We start from the raw sequence: 17,600 nt of genomic DNA on the forward strand, positions 1-17,600 counted from the left end.
GTCTGTTGGACCGCTTGGGCACCACACGAGATCTGTTAAGCTTTTTTCTCCATCATTTTCTGTCATTTGTCTTTGATAGAATTTCATTCCGATACTATTGAAACCTGCCTTTTTACCTGCCTGGGTGGACCACTTCGGGGGGCCGATTTTGAGTTTTTGTCTCCACACAAACTGTCTTTGTAACCTTGTAGTACAATACTTCTAAGTCAGAACTTCATGGAGGATGTTAGTAATGACTTAAAAAACATTAATAATACCTCTATTCAAGTCACAACTTCATGGAAACCGGAGGATGGGCGGTGTGTGGAAACCTGGACACTGATCTAGAAATTCAACAGTGGATGTATATCGCTGTGAAAAGAATTACTAGCTCGTTGGTTACTCTAGGAAAACTCTAGTTTGACCGTTATAATTTTTCAATCTAAAAAGAGAAATAAATTGAAATTTGGTTATTAAAAAAAACATGGCGTAGTCAGCCGTAGTGTCCCGATAACTGAGTTGTTTTTATTAATTTTCAAGCAGCTTTCAGTTTATCGATAGATTATCTACGCTTGTATATTTTTACGGAAATCTAATATAGATGACATCTAGACTAGATCTTAAGGGTTTTATATCAGAATAGATTTAGTTCTGGATGTCTATATATAATGCAAGTATCAATAAATAATTACACAATAATACACAGCTCTCTGGCGTTATGGATAGCGTCTTTGGTACTGTGCCAAAGTAAGGGTTCAATACCTAACCTCAGCAAATACATTTTCTTTTTTTTTTAAACTCTATTTCTTTTTAAGTTGCATAATGAAGGTGTTGTCTTTTGAATATTTTAAAAAATGTTTTTTTTTTCTTGTAAATTTCTTACATCAGTGATGCCCAAACTACGGCACGCGGGCCAGATCCTACCCAAGGCCCGGTCCCTCGAAACGTCTGCCCAGGTCACGCGATGGAGCCGGAGTGGTTTGGGGTCCATCGTCTCGACGACTCTTTGCGGTGAGGCGGTAAATAACATGCGAGATGGTAAATGTTTTGTGGACCCTATCCCGAAAAAATGTGAAGGGCACCACTGATATTCTGATCGATTATTAATGACAATGTCAGCTTAAGTTTAATTCATTAAGGAAAAAGCATGAAGATTTTCCCCATCAGCACGATGCACTTTTAACTCTTTCTCTCCTTAATTATTTACCACATTCTGATGAAATCAACGTTGGTATCGTCGGTTAGGAGAGAAAGAGTTAAGAACATTTTTTTTTTAGCCGTGGGGTTTGTTTCTAATATGCTGCTACAAGCTAATTTTAGAAAAGTCTAAAGCTGACCCCGTGAAGACTTTCAGCGTTTTATTGCTTGGCCAATCAAAAAAAAATATTTATACCACGTGATGATCGTTTGAGAAAGGTGGGAGGGGGGTGTAAAAGGTCTGGCGTCGGAACTTCCGGTTCATGTGAGTGCGCCTGCGCAAAACCTGTTGCATGTTCCACAGTGTTATACAGCATCCCACGTGCCCCATTCAACTCACGTCTGCCACGTCTTGATGTCTCTGTCTTAACTCCCAGTTCCCTTTCCCTCCCCGTGTTTTCTGGAATATTCTTTTCTCGCCAGCAGGGACCCCCCCTCTCCCACCTAAGAGCTGGTCAATGAAACTTGTCGCCTCTCGCACAGAAGAGCTCACTCAGACCTCTCTCTCTCTCTCTGCTATCTTCTCCCCTCATCGGCGCCCCTCTGCCTCCCTCCCTCCCGTCTTGTTTAACTCCAGCCCCACAAATCTGACACCGCCTCTTCCCAATAGCTTATCTATTCTCAGCACTGAACCAATGTGCAATCATCTAGCCGGAGCCTTTGATTACCATAAGCCATAATAACAGTTCACGCTATTTTGTTTATGTTTTGTTTAACTAGTGTGTTCCGTGTCTTCAAAGGGGGAGGACCTGGAAAAGGGCGCCGGTCACGCCCAGGTGTCTAAAGTCACATGACTTAATGAATTTACTCCTGTTACTCAGACGTCTGTTATATGTGACCTGACAACGTCGCTACGAAATTGAATTCATGTTTAGGTCAGTCATTCCGGAGACGTAACAAGCTAACCACAGAGGCCCTTGCGAAGACATTGTCCTGTCTAGGATGATAGTCACTTAATCAGAGGAAAAAAAAAAGGCACTGTCCAGTCAAGTTGACGTCTGTCCATCAAATCCGCGTCAAAAGCGACTTATTTTCAATTTTCTTACCCAGGTGGAATTACGGATTTTTCTTCTTTCCGTCGCAAAAGAGCAAAGATGACCAGGTAAGGGAAAGAACCCATTATCTTTTTTTTCTATCTTCGTGTGTGTGTGTGTGTGCGCGCGTGTGTGTGTGTGCGTTTTTTGCATGAGTGTGTTGCATGACTATCCAAAGTATTTGCGTTCCTTGAAGAAGAGATGGGGATCTAGGACAGAGCAGTGGATAACACACTGTGAATTCGATGTTACTCTCTGGTGAACCATGAGGATAACTGTGTTGTGATATTTTCATGGTGCAGAGTTATCTTCTCTTTTTGATCATTTCTCTGTATGGTAAGAATATTATTAGTCATTAGATATTTTTACTAAGCTAATATCAACTCACTCTGTCTGTCTGGTAAAAGGTTTGTACACGTTATTTTTTCCGATCTTGGATCAAGCTGAAATTTTGCACAATTATTTCTTTTCTCTGACAATACAAAAAATCAAGAAAAAAAAAGTAAACAATTAGCTAATTAAGTATTAGTAATTAATTATTTAGTTTGGTATCTCGAACTAGGGATAGAAATAGTACTTGACGGAGGTGGTGGCATAAACTGAATTAGCTCCCTTTATAGGTCGCCGCTTTAAAGTAAGTTCGAAACAAAACAATAACTATACGACCTTCTATTTTCATACGCATCTCACTAGCAAAGTGGTTAGAATGTCGGCACGAGGAGGCTTGAGTCATGAATTAACAAAGCTTATATCAGCTCATTCTGTCAGTCTGTCTGTCTGTCTCGTAAAAAGTATGTACATGTTATTTCTTCCACACCCATTCTCGGATCAAGTTGAAACCTAGCACAATTATTCACTGACATAGACAAGACATGAATCAATAAAAAAAAGTTAATTAATTATGCTAATTCATCATTTTGTTTAATAGCAACATGATTAAACTAATGCTTCAGTGTTCACAGATATGGCTAAACTTGTTGGGTTTAGTCCCCTCAAATAATTGTTAACGCTATTTCTCTCGCGCGCATTCTCCGATCTGGTTGATACTTTAATCAATTACCTATTGTACCTAACAAAACATGAATCAATAAACAAAAATACTAAATTAGTCAATTATTATTAATTAATTATATTAGCTGATATCGAATAAGGGAAATAACTAGTACATTATAGGTAGGAATAATTTTAAGGACGGAGTTTTCCCCCTTTTGATAAACTTTTTTTTAAAGCTTTTTTTATAGTTCACTTGATTTTTTAAAAAATGCTGTTTAAAAAACCAACGATTACGGTGACGTCTCTTCCAGATATCCCTTTTTACCCCCCCCCCCCCACACACTTTTCTTTTTCCGTACTGGTCCAGATAAGTGATAGGATCATAGCGTAATGAGAAAGCTAAGGGAATGAAATTTCGCTAAACAAAAAATCGCACAGATTTATTGTTGTTGGTCTAGATCTATTACAAACTTTATTCCATGACTGATCCAAACTAATTGATACAATTACACTTCCTATAAGCTTTGTTTTTTAAAAAGTATTATTTAAAATGTTTTTCTTGTTGTTTTGTCTTCTTTGTGACTTTGTGAGCGTGTCTGTGCAATTAGAAAAAAAAAAGACATTTTGTTTCGCTATTTTTTTTTCATTTTTAATTCACTTCGTACATTGCCACGTGACGTCATAGTTATTATTAGCTGCGTTATGCAAATCAATTTTTCCTCCGCTTTAACCGGTAAGGCGTCGCGGACAAATGAAACAGATAGTCTGTAAACTAGAAACGCTAAACTTAATACAAAAAATTACTTAAATCATAGCGCTACTTTCATGCTTATAGCATGCTCAGGTTGTGGACCAGTGGGTGGAGGGGGTATCTGGGAGAGGGTTTTTCCGTGCTGCCTTTAGGCGCTCAGTAAACACAACTCTGGGTGGTCGAAACTCGAGCCCCCTTCATAGGTAGCCAAGTCAAGCCAAGTTTAAGCGTACTTAGCCTCTCGACCACGCATCCTCCCACAATTTAATCTACTTCTTCCTTTCCTCACTATGATAATTATTAACCGCGTTACACAAGGAATTTTTCTTCCGCTTCAACAACGTCATATTCATGAGTGAATGTGTTTACACTCTTCGTTAGCACACATGACACATAACATACCAACATTCAATCCCTGAGTCAAGGGGTTTACTCAAGATACTATAGGGTTAACATGGTCAACAGGGTCTTCTACAAGATACGATCCCAGATGAACTGCGAGGTCCTCTTGGTTTAGTTTACTCTGTTGCTATTTGTTACTCTATTGTGATTTGTTACTCTATTGTTTTTTGTTACTCTATTGTTATTTGTTACTCTATTGTTATTTGTTACTCTATTGTTATTTGTCACTCTATTGTTATTTGTTACTCTATTGTTATTCGTTACTCTATTGTTATTTGTTACTCTATTGTTATTTGTCACTCTATTGTTATTTGTTTCTCTATTGTTATATGTTTCTCTATTGTTATTTGTTACTCTATTGTTATTTGTTTCTCTATTAGTTTCATTAGTTTTCCTCTGAACGTCTCTTGTATTTCACATGATGAAAGTTCTTGACTACAAGCTCTCAGGTATGTTTTGAGTTGTTGATATGTTTAGGTTGGCGGCACACTGCCCAGGCACACCCAATATTTTATAGGTCAAGACATACATCTGGCGGTAGGTGTGGCATCCTACCTCCTTTTGATATCTTCGTTGCTGATGTCGTTTCAACGAAAACATCGTTTAATTGTTAAATGTGTGTGTAAGATAAACGCACTAGAAATTTAACTTCACTTTATACGTACTATTTCTGTATTATTTCATCGATCTCATCATCACCATCATCATCATCATCATCATCATCATCATCATCATCATCATCATCATCATCATTTGATGACATAAGTCTACATTAGATGACATAAGTTTGCATTTGATGACATAAGTCTACATTTGATGACATAAGTCTGCCTTTGATGACATAAGTCTGCCTTTGATGACATAAGTCTGCCTTTGATGACATAAGTCTGCATTTGATGACATAAGTCTACATTTGATGACATAAGTCTGAATTTGATGACATAAGTCTGCATTTGATGACATAAGTCTGCCTTTGATGACATAAGTCTGCCTTTGATGACATAAGTCTGCATTTGATGACATAAGTCTACATTTGATGACATAAGTCTGAATTTGATGACATAAGTCTGAATTTGATGACATAAGTCTACATTTGATGACATAAGTCTGAATTTGATGACATAAGTCTACATTTGATGACATAAGTCTGCCTTTGATGACATAAGTCTGCCTTTGATGACATAAGTCTGCATTTGATGACATAAGTCTGCCTTTGATGACATAAGTCTGCCTTTGATGACATAAGTCTGAATTTGATGACATAAGTCTGAATTTGATGACATAAGTCTACATTTGATGACATAAGTCTGAATTTGATGACATAAGTCTACATTTGATGACATAAGTCTGCCTTTGATGACATAAGTCTGCCTTTGATGACATAAGTCTGCATTTGATGACATAAGTCTGCCTTTGATGACATAAGTCTGCCTTTGATGACATAAGTCTGCCTTTGATGACATAAGTCTGCATTTGATGACATAAGTCTGCCTTTAATGACATAAGTCTACATTTGATGACATAAGTCTGCCTTTGATGACATAAGTCTGCCTTTGATGACATAAGTCTGCCTTTGATGACATAAGTCTACATTTGATGACATAAGTCTGCCTTTGATGACATAAGTCTGCCTTTGATGACATAAGTCTACATTTGATGACATAAGTCTGCCTTTGATGACACAAGAAAAATGATGAATAAAAAGGCGAAGTAATTAAACAAAAATATAAAAAAAAACAAAAAAACCCAAAGGTTATCAAAGGTGAAGAACCCCACATTTACAGCCACATGTATTAATACTGTAACATTTTTTCCCCTTTTCGATATCAAACAAAATTGATCACCACTATTTAATGAGCTAATTGGTTAAACTTTTTAATGATTCATGTTTGTTAGGAACAATGAATGATTGTGCAAAGTTTCAACTTGATCTGAGAATAGGAAGCGTGAGGAGTATCGTGTTCCGAATTTGTACGAGACAGACAGACAGACAGAGTGAGTTGACATAAGCTTTGATTAAACCCTGGCTCTAGATCTTGGATCATTCTTCCGTCTGTTAGACTAGATAGACTATTAATGATTGAGTTAATAATGAGGTTCTGGAATCGAGGCCGTGTTAAAGCTGCTATGATGAGGTGAGACTGTGTACTTGGTGGATATCACATGATCAGCCAGCTATCACATGATCAGGCAGTTATCACATGACCAGGCAGCTAGACATTTCTCCGCATGCAAAACACACACACACACACACACACACACATGCGCACTCACAATTCTCTCGATGTCTAAGTGTAGCCCCAAGAAAGAAAGAGTTGTCTGTCTTTGAGCTGAAGACTGCCTGGATTCATTTTACAGTTTGATAATAATGGCATTCCAGTTTTAGATCTTATTAGATCTTATTAGATATTATTAGGGCAATGACAAGATGTAACTCGCGTTTTTGCTTTTAAAAAAAAAATTCATTCCAAATATGAATAGAAGGGAACAGTCACATTAGAATCTACAATGCACTAGTTACATTCATTTTTACAAAGTTTATATCCACTCCACCTGGTACAAATTATGTACACGTTATTTCCTTCCTCTTACCATTCTCGGATGAAGCTAAATAAGGTTGCTCCAATCAAAACATGAATCAATAGAAACAAGGTTACAAAGACAGTTTGTGTGGAAACACAAACTCAAAATCGGGCCCCCGAAGTGGTCCACCGAGAGTCTTCACCAGGCTTCTAACACGGGACTTCCGGTTCCAAGTGCTATACCCCTCAGCCACAGCATCTCCATATATTTATTTAGCGTACACTTATATTTTGTAAAATAATAATTATAAACCTTATCCATATATTCAAAATTAATATTACTTTATAGTATAATAATACTTTTTAAAATAAAATTAGTATTTTTTCAATTGATGTCAAAAGTTTTTATTGGTTTGCGTTTAAAAAAAAAATTAGAGTTATCTTTCCCTGTTGTGTTTGTTACGTCGCCTTTGGAATATCACATCGGCGCGTGGCCATCTAGTCCTGCCAAATGGTAGAAACTGGCGTGTAGTGGTGATATGACATGACAACATGACATCTCTTCTAAATGTCATGATGTTGCGACTATCGATTGGGCGAAATGTCGAGCATTGAGATTAGGCTCGTCTCAACTAGTAGGCTACCAAGGAAGTTACGTTTTGTTTTCTAGCTGGTACTAAGGAAGTTAAGTTTTTTTTCTAGCTGGTACTAAGGAAGTTAAGTTTTTTTTCTAGCTGGTACTAAGGAAGTTAAGTTTTTTTTCTAGCTGGTACCAAGGAAGTTAAAGTTTTTTTTCTAGCTGGTACCAAGGAAGTTAAGTTTTTTTTCTAGCTGGTACTAAGGAAGTTAAGTGTTTTTTCTAGCTGGTACCAAGGAAGTTAAGTTTTTTTTTCTAGCTGGTACTAAGAAAGTTAAGTGTTTTTTTTCTAGCTGGTACTAAGGAGGTAAAGTTTTTTTCTAGCTGGTACTAAAGAAGTTAAGTTTTTTTTTCTAGCTGGTACTAAGGAAGTTAAGTTTTTTTTTCTAGCTGGTACTAAGGAGGTAAATTTTTTTTCTAGCTGGTACTAAGGAAGTTAAAGTTTTTTTCTAGCTGGTACCAAGGAAGTTAAGTTTTTTTTTCTAGCTGGTACTAAGGAGGTAAATTTTTTTTCTAGCTGGTACTAAGGAAGTTGATTTTTTTTTCTAGCTGGTACTAAGGAGGTAAATTTTTTTTCTAGCTGGTACTAAGGAAGTTAAGTTTTTTTTCTAGCTGGTACTAAGGAAGTTAATTTTTTTTCTACCTGGTACTAAGGAAGTTAAGTTTTATTTCTAGCTGGTACTAAGGAAGTTAATTTTTTTTTTGCTGTTACTAAGGAAGTTAATTTTTTTTCTACCTGGTACTAAGGAAGTTAAGTTTTTTTTTCTAGCTGGTACTAAGGAAGTTAATTTTTTTTTTTTCTGGTACTAAGGAAGTTAATTTTTTTTTCTGGTACTAAGGAAGTTAATTTTTTTTCTAGCTGGTACTAAGGAAGTTAATTTTTTTTCTAGCTGGTACTAAATTTTTTTTTTCTAGCTGGTACTAAGGAAGTTAAATTTTTTTCTAGCTGGTATTAAGGAAGTTAAATTTTTTTTTCTAGCTGGTACTAATTTTTTTTTCTAGCTGGTACTAAGGAAGTTAATTTTTTTTTTCTGGTACTAAGGAAGTTAATTTTTTTTCTAGCTGGTACTAAGGAAGTTAATTTTTTTTCTAGCTGGTACTAAATTTTTTTTTCTAGCTGGTACTAAGGAAGTTAAATTTTTTTCTAGCTGGTATTAAGGAAGTTAAATTTTTTTTTCTAGCTGGTACTAATTTTTTTTTCTAGCTGGTACTAAGGAAGTTAAATTTTTTTTTCTAGCTGGTACTAAATTTTTTTTCTAGCTGGTACTAAGGAAGTTAAATTTTTTTTCTACTTGGTACTAAGGAAGTTAAGTTTTTTTTCTAGCTGGTACTAAGGAAGTTAATTTTTTTTTTGCTGGTACTAAGGAAGTTAATTTTTTTCTACCTGGTACTAAGGAAGTTAAGTTTTTTTTCTAGCTGGTACTAAGGAAGTTAATTTTTTTTTTGCTGGTACTAAGGAAGTAAATTTTTTTTCTAGCTGGTACTAAGGAAGTTAATTTTTTTTCTAGCTGGTACTAAATTTTTTTTTCTAGCTGGTACTAAGGAAGTTAATTTTTTTTCTAGCTGGTATTAAGGAAGTTAAATTTTTTTTTCTAGCTGGTACTAATTTTTTTTTCTAACTGGTACTAAGGAAGTTAAATTTTTTTCTAGCTGGTACTAAATTTTTTTTCTAGCTGGTACTAAGGAAGTTAAATTTTTTTTTCTAGCTGGTACTAAGGAAGTCAAATTTTTTTTCTAGCTGGTACTAAGGAAGTTAATTTTTTTTTTTGCTGGTACTAAGGAAGTTAATTTTTTTTTTCTAGCTGGTACTAAGGAAGTTAATTTTTTTTCTAGCTGGTACTAAATTTTTTTTTTCTAGCTGGTACTAAGGAAGTTAAATTTTTTTCTAGCTGGTATTTAGGAAGTTAAATTTTTTTTTCTAGCTGGTACTAATTTTTTTTTTCTAGCTGGTACTAAGGAAGTTAAATTTTTTTTCTAGCTGGTACTAAATTTTTTTTCTAGCTGGTACTAAGGAAGTTAAATTTTTTTTCTAGCTGGTACTAAGGAAGTCAAATTTTTTTTCTAGCTGGTACTAAGGAAGTTAATTTTTTTTTTTGCTGGTACTAAGTAAGTTAATTTTTTTTCTAGCTGGTACTAAGGAAGTTAATTTTTTTTCTAGCTGGTACTAAATTTTTTTTTTCTAGCTGGTAATAAGGAAGTTAAATTTTTTTCTAGCTGGTATTAAGGAAGTTAAATTTTTTTTTCTAGCTGGTACTAATTTTTTTTTCTAGCTGGTACTAAGGAAGTTAATTTTTTTTTCTAGCTGGTACAAAATTTTTTTTCTAGCTGGTACTAAGGAAGTTAAATTTTTTTTCTAGCTGGTACTAAGGAAGTCAAATTTTTTTTTTCTAGCTGGTACTAAGGAAGTTAAATTTTTTTTCTAGCTGGTACTAAGGAAGTTAAATTTTTTTTCTAGCTGGTACTAAGGAAGTTAATTTTTTTTTTCTAGCTGGTACTAATTTTTTTTTCTAGCTGGTACTAAGGAAGTTAATTTTTTTTTCTAGCTGGTACTAAATTTTTTTTTCTAGCTGGTACTAAGGAAGTTAAATTTTTTTTTCTAGCTGGTACTAAGGAAGTTAATTTTTTTTTCTAGCTGGTACTAAATTTTTTTTTCTAGCTGGTACTAAGGAAGTTAAATTTTTTTCTAGCTGGTACTAAATTTTTTTTCTAGCTGGTACTAAGGAAGTTAAATTTTTTTTTCTAGCTGGTACTAAGAAAGTCAAATTTTTTTTCTAGCTGGTACTAAGGAAGTTAAATTTTTTTTCTAGCTGGTACTAAGGAAGTTAAGCCTTTTTTTTCTAGCTGGTACTAAGGAAGTTAAATTTTTTTTCTAGCTGGTACTAAAATTTTTTTCTAGCTGGTACTAAGGAAGTTAATTTTTTTTTTTTGCTGGTACTAAGGAAGTTAATTTTTTTTCTAGCTGGTACTAAGGAAATAAAGTTTTATTTTTCTAGCTGGTACAAATTTTTTTTTCTTGCTGGTACTAAGGAAGTTAATTTTTTTTTCTAGCTGGTACTAAGGAAGTTACATTTTTTTTCTAGCTGGTACTAAGGAAGTTAAATTTTTTTTCTAGCTGGTACTAAGGAAGTGAGTTTCTTTTTAAAAGCTAATTCTGAGGAAGTTAGTTTTTTTTCTAGCTGGTACCAAGGAATTAAGAACCAAGAAAGTAAGTTTTTTTCTTGCTGGTACTAAGGAAGTAATTTTTTTTTTAAATTTATCTAGTACCAAGGATGTTTTACTTCTAGCTATTACTAATAATTCTTTTAGCTAATACCAAGAAAGTTTTTTTTTTTCCAGGTACCAAGGAATTTTTTTTTTCCCAGCTGTTGTCTAGGAATTTTGGGTTTGTTCTTTCTGGTACCAAGGAACGTTTTTACGAAACAGTTCTTTCTTTGCTATAGACGTTTTAAGTTCGTTTGCCCATGTAGAATCTTTAGCTAGAATGTTAAAAGAAGAACCTGATTGCGCAAAGGGACTGCGTTTCATAAAAAAAAAAAAGAATATCAGCTTATGAATTTACTGTTTTTAATAATAAAGATTTTTTTCCCCTCTTTGAATTCGAAATGAATGAGGGGTACACTATTTCATGTGTGTACGCAGTCCCAACTTCGACCTACATATTTTGTCACAAACAACGCAGGCATACAAAAGCCTAACCGTTTGGAGTCATTGAACTATACAGTAAACCCTCTATTTGTTCGTGATCACAGAAAATATACTTTTTGAATTAATTTAGTCTAAACCTAATTGGATTAAATTTCATACAGAAGACACTCAAAAGTACAAGCCCTGGCCAAATAATTCCATATTTCAATAGGGCATCTGAAAATAAATTGCCGTTGATGTAAGTGCGGCCAAATTTATCTGCACTTGAACAAGAAAACAAACTGGCAACTCCTTAGAGAGAGCGCTTTGCAAAAAAATATGGCAACAATGAGTTCCGGCACAAAGGGGCAGCTACTCAAGATTGAAATCTGCAAGAGTTCTTGAGTCCAAAACAAATATTGGTTTCTGTCCTCTCTTTGTGTACAGTCGTAAATCAATGCCAGTGACGTCATTGCTTTGTTTTTTCATCAACCGTCACTTGAACATTTCTTTTTTTTTTATTTTCTAACACATTTGAACTAATTACTTATTTTGGAGCATGCGCAAGACTAAGGCTGCTGTATTGATCCTTATGGAAATTGGTAGTGATTACAAAGACTATTTTTCTCAAGTAAAAACAAAATGAATTAAAGCATGGATTTACTCTTAGCCATAAAAACATGTCATATAATAAAACAAAACAAATCAGCTCCTACTTTCTGTGAAAGGGATATAGTAAAACAAAAACCTATGGTCATACATTAAGTCTAAGAAAATGGAAACAACAGGTATAGCTACATTAAAAGGAGAAGATAACATAACGCATAATGATAATGAAACTAAAGCTAACATCCTAAATAAATACTTTGCACCAGCATTTTCAGCCTTAGGAGACAAAGACATATTACTTAATTTGAACCAAGTAGACAACATAGGAGATATAGAAGTACAAGAAAGGGGAATCCAAAAACTATTAGCCAACACCAAACCAAATAAAGCTTCTGGACCTGATGGTATTCCAGCTAGATTACTCAAAGAACTAAGCAATGAGCTAGCCCCAGTGTTCAAAATACTTTTTCAGGCATCTCTTAGCCAGGGCAGAGTACCAAAGGACTGGAAAGAAGCTAATGTCACCCCCCCCCCCTATTTAAAAAAGGAGAAAAAAATCTGACCCAGGAAACTACAGACCAGTATCACTTACCAGCATCACATGTAAAATCCTAGAACACATAATATGTAGCAACATCATAAACCACTTAGACAAACATAATGTCCTCACCCCATACCAACATGGCTTTAGGAAATATAGATCATGTGAAACACAACTAATAGGACTAATTGATGATTTTTCAAAAGGTTTAGACAATAGTGAACAAATAAATGCTATCTTATTAGATTTTTCCAAGGCTTTTGACAAAGTTCACCATAATAGTTAAAAAAAAAAATATTTTGGCATTAATGGTCCATTACATCAGTGGATTAAAGATTTTCTGATAGGGAGAGAACAAACTGTAATAATAAATGGCTCTAAAGCAAAACCAATAACAGTAAACTCAGATGTACCTCAAGGAACAGTCTTAGGTCCACTACTATTTTTAATTTATATAAATGATTTAACAAATTGCATTAGTTCAGGAACAAAAGTCAGATTATTTGCAGAAGATTGCATAATATATAGAACAATAAAAACAACACAAGACACAGATATTTTACAAAGAGAATTAGATGAATTACAGAAATGAGAATCCAATTGGAGCATGTCTTTCCACCCAGAAAAATGTCAGTTGTTAAGAGTAACAAAAAAACTAAAACAAATTAATTCCACCTATCTTATTCATGGCAAACCAGTAACACAGACTAAAAACGCAAAATACCTAGGTGTTATAATAAATGAAAAACTGTCATGGAATTCACATATTGATGAAACTATAAAAAAAATCAAACAAAGTATTATGGTTTATTAAAAGAAATTTCTATAAATCAAATAAGAACATAAAACTAAAATGTTATTTAACCTTGGTTAGGGCAATAATAGAGTATGCATCCTCAAGAAAACATTAAGAAACTGGAACAGACACAAAATAGAGCAGTGAGATTCATAACAAACGAATATTCACATTTGACTAGAGTAACACCTTTAGTAAAATCATTTAATTTAGAAAGCCTTCAGGATAGAAGGCTTAAAAGTAAAGTAGCAATTATACATAAAACACTGAACCATAATCTTCAAATACAAAAACAAAATTTAATAAAATACTCAGAAAAACACAAAGATAAAGGCACATTCCTCGTTCCATATGCTAGGACAAATTTGTACAAATGCTCCTTCTTCCATTGCGCTATTAGAGCATGGAATGGGTTGCCTGAGCTAGCCATGAAAACCAGTGACTTGGCAGAATTTAGGTCATTGGTTAATATGCATGACGAGTAGGACGTAATTATCTTCTTTTTTGAAGTAACGTCTGTGTCATATAAGATAAGATAAGATAAGATAAGATAGTAAACTTAAAATTCATACTTTGTCTTGAAAACAAAAATACAAAACAAAACTTAGTGACTTGTGGTTTTGAGTTAATGACTATCTGGTGGTTTTGAGTTAATGACAATCTGGTGGTTTTGAACTAGTGACTATCTAGTGGTTTTGACCTAGTGATTATCTGGTGGACTACAGACCTAGTGGTTTTGACGTATTGACTGGTGGTCTTCAGTTGGTGATTATCTGGGGATTTTGAGTTGGTAGCTTTGGTGGCTTTGACCTAGTGACTATCTGGTGGTTTTTACCTAGTGACTGGTGGTCTTGAGTTAGTGACTATCTGGTGGTCTTGAGTTAGTGACTATCTGGTGGTCTTGAGTTAGTGACTATCTGGTGGTCTTGAGTTAGTGACTATCTGGTGGTCTTAAGTTAGTGACAATATGGTGGTCTTGAGTTAGTGACTATCTGGTGGTCTTGAGTTAGTGACTATCTGGTGGTCTTGAGTTAGTGACTATCTGGTGGTTTTGAGTTAGTGACTATCTGGTGGTCTTAAGTTAGTGACAATATGGTGGTCTTGAGTATGTGACTATCTGGTGGTCTTGAGTTAGTGACTATCTGGTGGTCTTTAGTTAATGACTATCTGGTGGTTTTGACCTAGTGACTGGTGGTCTTTAGTTAGTGACTATCTGGTGGTCTTGCGTTAGTGACTATCTGGTGGTCATGAGTTTGTGACTATCTGGTGGTCTTGAGTTAGTGACTATCTGTTGGTCTTGAGTTAGTGACTATCTAGTGGTCTTGCGTTAGTGACTATCTGGTGGTCATGAGTTAGTGACTATCTGGTGGTCATGAGTTAGTGACTATCTGGTGGTCATGAGTTAGTGACTATCTGGTGGTCATGAGTTAGTGACTATCTGGTGGTCATGAGTTAGTGACTATCTGTTGGTCTTGAGTTAGTGACTATCTGGTGGTCTTGCGTTAGTGACTATCTGGTGGTCATGAGTTTGTGACTATGAGTTGGTTTCGACTTTGATGAAGTATGAGGTAAAAGAAGAAGATGAAAATGGATGGAATTTTATTGAACTGAAGGGGCCGAGGTTTGAGTTTATTTAAAATGCAAGTGAAAACTTGAACTGGATTAAAGTGTTTACTGTTTCAGACTGTTTGACTAGTATTTTTGTTTTATTTATTGTTTGTAGGCCTAAGTGTAAAAAAATTAGAAACATATTAAATAACTACATTTCCATATATTTGAATCAATATAATGATATTATATTTTATCTGACATAAGCTAATTTTTTATTAAAAATACAAAAACTAAATATTTTTATGAGCTATATTTACTAGATATAATTGTGAGCTAGTATTTATCTCTAATGACGTCGTAAACTAACATGATGTCATTGAGACGTAAACTAACACGATGTCGTCAACAATTAACTCATGATTTCACAAACTAACGTGATGTCATAAACTAGCATGATGTTGTAAACCAGTGATGCCCAAAATACGGCCCGCGGGCCAGATCCGGCCCGCGACGTGATTCCATCAGGCCCGCCGAAACGTCGGCACAAAGTGTAGAAATCTCCCTTCCAAAAAAAAAAAAAAAAGGTTGAAAAATGTATCTTTACCTACGTTTGGGCCCTCACTTTTTTTCCGATGTATTGGTATTATGATCTTTAACATTTGTGTGTTTATGAATTTGGAACTCTGAATGTAAAATCTACCACGAAAAGTGAACCTATCTTTAGTTTTTTTTGTTGAATATGAATGGCAACATATTTATTTTAAAAAGAAAGTGGGGCTTTTTAATAAAACGACAACATAAAAACGGCATTATAAAATAAATGTGGCGGCATTATTGGCTTGAGTCGCGAATAAAAGATTGTTAAACTACTCCTAGAGATTGGAGGATCGATGTGATTGTGAATAATTAACAAAAAGAGACCAGAAAAATGAGTCGCTGTAAAGCAATCTACACTGTTGCTCACATTTTAAGTAGAGAAATGAAGCTGTTTTCTGACATGTAAATAACCTGTTAATTAAGTATTGAATCCACAATTTCTACCAATATAGTTTCAGAACAATTTCATTTCGTTTTTGAAACTTTTCGGTCATGTGGCCCGCGAGACGAGTGTCGGAAATTAAAACGGCCCGCGGGTCGAATTAGGTTGGGCATCACTGTTGTAAACTAACATGATGTCGTAGGCTAACACGATGTTGTAAATAGTTAACTCATGATGTAGTTAAATAGCTAGAACCTAAGTTCATTTATTACTATATTTTGAAGCTATAATAACACCAACAGACACAAACAGACATACACATCACGTGGATGTGTCCAGATTTTTCTACAAGCGTCAGATTATTGCCAACCATTTCCCCCTTTCTCTTATTCTTGTCTTTTCGATCGAAACATTTTTTTTTCATAGCCGAAATGAATTAATTTTAATTAAATTGGCACTGAATTGGAGACTTGATTGGAATTTATAATAGAATTAAAGATTATCCTGGCTAAAATCTTCTCCCTTTTTTTTTCCCTTACATAATTTAGGTCAGCGTCTCTCAACTTGGGGGCTGCCTACCCCGGGTAATACTGAAGGAGATCTAGATGTAATTATCGGCTACGGCAGCGGTTCTCAACCTTTTTAGCTCGGCGACCCCTTTTTACAATCCCCCCACTCTGCCGCGACCCCCCCCCACACACACACATATACAGCAGTAGAAGAGTAGACGATACCAATCCATATTTTCGATGGTCTTAGGCGACACCTGGCAAATGGTCAATCGACCCCCAAGGGGGTCGCGATCCACAGGCTGGGAACCCCTGGGCTACGCTGAGAATTTTTTTTTTCTAATAGAGAGAAATTCATTAACTTTCTGTGTATTTGTATCAGTGAACGTGTTTACGTATGTATGTTGTGTGCGTGAAAGTGGCCTCTTGGGAATGAAAAATCTTTTCTGTTAAGAGAGATATTCATCAAGGTTAGACTCTGCATCATTTGTTAATAAGTGTAGACAGGGCCGGATTTAAGCGTGTGGAGGCCACGGGCCGCAATTTCTGTGAAGACCCCTTTAATAAAAATCCACTTATTACTAAAAAAGTTCTAAGCATAACTGTGTATAATAAAAGAAAGAGAGGAGTTTCAAATTACATTTTAAAAAATAATTTTAATTCATTCATTTAATTAATTAATTAATTAATTGATCATTCTAAATGTATTATTATTATAGCTTTCATGCTTATAGCATGCTCAGAGCGCTTTTGGTCCAATCTCATTTGTGAGACCAGTAGGGTGGGGGGGGGAGGGGGTATCTAGGAGTTGGTTTTCCGTCCTTTGGGCGCTCAGTAAACACAACTCTGCCCTAGTCGGGTGTCGAACCTCGAGCCCCCCTTCTAGGTAGCCAAGCCAAGCCAAGTTCAAGCGCACTTGGCCTCTCGACACACGCTTCCCACTGTTTGCGCTTATTAAAAGTTGTCAAAATAAATGATTCAACTTTTTGAGTTTTATTTTTTTTGACGACAATAATAAAAGTTTTGAGTTATTGTAGGAATAAAAAAGATTAAATATGGCCATTAAAAGATGATCAAGAGAGATAACCCAGGTCCTAGTTATTATAGTCGTGAATGAGAGAACAAAACTTCGTTGAAAATTGTATTTGCTAATAAATAAATTTAAAAAAAAAATCTACAAAGTAAATAAAACAAAAATGATGCAAATGTAAAAATAAGTTCATAATTGCAATTTAAATAATAATTGATCAAGAAATGTTAAATTGTCAACCTCGTGATAAGTATTACAAAATGTCAAGAGAGACTAAATACTTTAATTATGGATTTCTAGCAATTGCAAATTTGTATTTTGTAATTCAAATCACACATTGTTTTCTAAATTTGTATTAGTTATTTGTGTAATTTTAGGTTGGTGGAAAGTGACATGAGTGGTCTGGGGGGGGGGGGGGTGTTGATGTCTAATTATCTACAACTCAA

General features: G+C 34.8%; 1 protein-coding gene across 4 annotated transcripts in view; it reads left to right on the forward strand.

Moving 5' to 3' along the window:
* The first annotated feature begins 1,403 nt into the window (after positions 1-1,403).
* The window catches only part of LOC106052984 (uncharacterized), a 181,471-nt gene continuing 165,274 nt past the window's right edge, over positions 1,404-17,600 (forward strand). For 3 of the 4 annotated variants that reach the window (XM_056044205.1, XM_056044208.1, XM_056044207.1), the window contains exon 1: positions 1,404-2,278. The gene's annotated coding sequence lies outside the window, so the exon portion shown is untranslated. Of the gene's footprint in view, positions 2,279-2,410; positions 2,547-17,600 lie in introns of those variants that run through there. The other variant, XM_056044206.1, reaches the window with a different exon arrangement.

This window comes from Biomphalaria glabrata, chromosome 10, assembly GCF_947242115.1.
Source record: "Biomphalaria glabrata chromosome 10, xgBioGlab47.1, whole genome shotgun sequence".
Classification (NCBI taxonomy): domain Eukaryota; kingdom Metazoa; phylum Mollusca; class Gastropoda; family Planorbidae; genus Biomphalaria; species Biomphalaria glabrata.